Here is a 4292-nt window from a genome sequence, read left to right on the forward strand (position 1 = left end):
TGTGTAGCAAGAGTTGAACAAGAGACTCTCATCATAAACTTCTCTCACTATCACACATGCATGTATACATATTTATGCGATACTTTTATTTTGACTATTTTTGAACTGCAACACATTGCATATTAATTGAGTAAAACTGGTTTTGAATTGTCTTTTTAAAAGGTGCAAATTATGGTTTCAAAGTGACCTGATAGAGGTGCAAATGAATGTTAGCACAACATTTCTAAAATGGAATTATTTTAAATATATGCATATAGATATGAATTCAGAATTGGTCTACTTCATTTTTTGGTTGAGGGTTTACTGCCTTAAAATGGGAAATAAATGTGTGAATTCTATCAAGGGTGTGAAATTCTCCATTTGTACAGACTGGAAACTTGGTAATAATTATGAATATATAGCAATAGCAGAAATTATACAAAAGTTTAGCAACATTTTAATTTTAAATGCAAGTATTTCAAGAGTTGAGAATCTACTTGGAGAGATTTTCTTGCAGTCTTTGATATTAAAAAGTTAGGGATTTCTGAACAGCCTACAAATGTAATTTACTTATAATTTTAAAACAGAAAGTTGCATTGACTCACCTTTCCTATTTCTAAAGCTGTTTATTCAAAGTGTGTCTGAATCTGATAAACCCATGAGCCCCAACTTCACACAACCTAAGCGAAACTTAGCCTTTCTCTCTTCTCACATCAGTGGACAATGGGCCTCAGCTGCAGGGAGCATTAGAGAAGCTTGCCCAGTCTCAAGGCCAGCTGGAAGGCCAGCTTCCCTGCTTGTCAGCCAAAGAGACACTTGGCACTGAGTTACCTTAGGGCAGAGGTTTAACATGGTTTGAATGAAGCTTGGATTTTGAAGTATCTATCTCTTTAGGTCGATGTCACTGGGAGTCCAAGACCCCTCTTTCATTAACTGGCCTCTCACATAGATGGCAATGATGACAGAAAACAGCCAACCACTAAAACAGTTGGTTCTTTTTTTATTATTTGTAATTTTGTCTGTTTGCATGAGAGCCTGGCAGCATATGGCCTGATGAATTAAAAAAAACAAAACCCCGTAAACTCTCATCTACTGGCCAGAGCCTTCAGCTCATGGCATTAGCAGGGGCTAGTGCTGCTCCACCTGCCACTTGTCTGGAGGGTGGGGGAATAAACTGATGACCTACTAGGCTTCCACAGCCAAATAGCACTCAGCTAATGCCATGATTTAATTCCTAACAGTACTGTCAGAAATGACTAGAAGTGGCAACACCCACTGTTTCAATAGTAAATCTGATTGGCAAGCTACCTGATCTCTGCCCTACCTAATATTCTACACTAATTATACCCTATCAGACCAGCAGGAATTGTGAGGGAGCAGAAGTACTTCTAATGCAATGCACACAGATCAGTTTTGAGTAGAAATACATAGAGATGTGCATTCACATGATCATCTCAGGATAAAACGGAGTAGTAAGTAAACTTAGGAAGAAAGAAACATCTTCACAGTGCATCTATTTACTTAATTATACACTTGATCTTTTCAAAGTCAAATACTGATATGGTTTTTAAATTTTTGTATTTCTGAATTAGCCATTTTTTTTAACCATAAACTTGGAGAAAGGAAATTTATCTTATGATTTATCTTGAGAACTAAACCTTTCTTTGGCTAAAATGAAGAAATTACAATTATTTGTGTTAATACCTTATAATTAAAAACAATCACTAACCATTCTTTCTCTCTGTTATTTTGTGTGTATTTAACTTATGATTATACAGCATCAACAAACCATACAAGTATATAAACAGAAATAATATATAGCCTTTCATTAATTAAATGGATTTGTGTAAAAGTAAAAAATAAGTCATTCAAAATTCAAACTGAGTCTGCTAACCCATTTTAATCTAGTTTAGACATTTTTTTTCCTACGTTTTAATATTGCTAATTACATTTACACTACAGGCATGGATCAGCATTACCAGTGATGACTGCACATCTTTAGTATAAGTGCAAGAAAGGAGGAAATAATTTGGGTGTAAAAAGCTTCTATGACCTTTTCACGTGAGAAATTTCTTGTAAGAATTTTCACATGAGAATTTTCTTGATAAGCCACAGCAGACAAATCTAGCTTTATGAGATTGGGCAGAGATAAGACAGTAAATCCTTGCTAATCCTAGGTATTGCTGTCTCACTAAGTGCTAAAACAACAAACAACCAACAACAAAACCTCTATGAGGTAGGTAAGAGGGAATTTAAAAATATTTAACAACCAGTAGAAAGGGGACTGACCAATCAGGATAGCAGCACTGGAGTATAATCCCAGAAGCCTCATTACTTGTTGAAGCATTGACACTTTGGTTCCTGAATTTAGGGAGGTCAAAGGATTCTGGTGTAGAATGGGACATGAGAACTGGTGGGCTTTCATAGCAGCTATTTACCAATGTATGAAACTGTTTCACTGTTGGTTAACCAGCATGGCAGTCAGTACCTCTGCGTGCTGGCTGACCATCAGTCCCAGAGGCGGGCCTTATCCTACAGATGAAGACATTGTGACTTAGACAGGTAAATTAACATGTTCAAAAATCATCCCGTTAACAGGAGACAGAGCCAGGATTTGAATCCATATCTATCTCGCTCCAAAGACTGAGATTCCCTCTGAGTGATGTGGATAAAGACATCAGATACATGCCAGTAAGTCATAAAGGTTGAGCAAGAGCAGAGGAAATCTATTTCAAACTCAACTGGTTCTTTGATATTAGACTGGTACACGTTCCTACATGTAATTGGTAGTTAATAAGTTTGTTAAAATAAAATCTTTATTGCTGCACTTCTACATAGAGAGATGTTTGTAAGACATATGCAAGCCATCTTTTTAGATACGATGCAATTGTAAATAAGAGCAAGACACTATTTTTAAAAAGAAAAACACCCTCTGCAGTACTCTGTAGTATTATTTTTTTTCAGCTGAGGTAATTTAAATTGAACCAAACTAAGTGATCAAGTTTTGCTTCAACTCAAAATGAATATAAATTACTAAATCTCAAATTGTAAGGAAGATTTAAAGCAGGGGTGTGCAATCTTTTGGCTTCCCTGCGCCACCCTGGAAGAAGAATTGTCTTGGCCACACATGAAATATACTAACAATAGCCCATGAGCTTAAAAAAAATTGCAGGAAAAGATCTCCTAATGTTTTAAGAAAGTTTACGAATTTGTGTTGGGTGTGCATAGGACAAGCTTGGTTTAAAGATTTAAGGTTTAAAATATTCATATATAGACGTGAAATTTGTGTTGAGCAGTAACATGTAGTAAGTGCTCTGTGGTGGTCGATTTCTTCCTGATGAAGTAAAAGAGATTTTGCAAAGTAATTTCAAATTGATGCTAATCAAGCTTTCTTCCTTCTTATGGGACTGATCAAGGTGAGACTGTAAACACATGCAAATATATAACCACATTCTATTTAGAAAGATAAGTTCAAGAACATTGATTTCACTAGATAAAATGTAGGTAGTGTATAAACATATATGTCCCTAGATTATGAACAGATTTTGTTCCAAATATTAATTTGTAATTCGGCATTCTAGAATTTTATATGCAAATTTCTATACATAAAAATGAAATGAGTAGTTCCTCAGTTTTACTAGTAAAATTTATTTTACCCATAATGTACTTCAACAATAGAACTAATTCTATTTTAGGTCCTATTCTCCATGTAGTATATTGTTAATAAGGGAAAATATTCTGAATTTTAAATGAATTTTCTGCAACATATTTGGTTTCAGACCTCTGGTCTTGACATAAAATGAATAAACTGAATACCCACAGATTAGAGCACATCCTCCTATATTTTCTCAGAAATAAGACAAAGGTTCATCAAGTAAGGGGCTGAAGGATGAAGCTATTTACTTAGATTTACTATGGGTTTCTAGGACAACTGAAAAACTGCAAATCTAAGAGATCCAAATTCTGACAATCAATGTGGATCATAGCACTTAGAATTTAGGAGCTGGATGGAATTTTAGATATGATTAAGTTCCGCATATCGTTCTAAACTGAACAAGCTGAATAACAACTCTTTCTCCTCCCTCTTCATTTAATTCATAAGCATGGGTTAGGGCCAAAGAATATCCACACCTTTGACTGGCCTATTTTACTTGTTAGTAAGGTACAAGGTAGCCATATAGCAAGACAGTTATAGTTGAAGGCCCTGTGACAAGCAATGCTTATCGTTCATTACAACTTTCTTTCATTAAAGCATCCATTGTTACCAGAGTCTACTCATTGTGCAAATATTTCTTGAATTTCTCTCCTTCGTG

This window comes from Macaca mulatta, chromosome 12 (assembly GCF_049350105.2).
Source record: "Macaca mulatta isolate MMU2019108-1 chromosome 12, T2T-MMU8v2.0, whole genome shotgun sequence".
NCBI lineage: Eukaryota > Metazoa > Chordata > Mammalia > Primates > Cercopithecidae > Macaca > Macaca mulatta.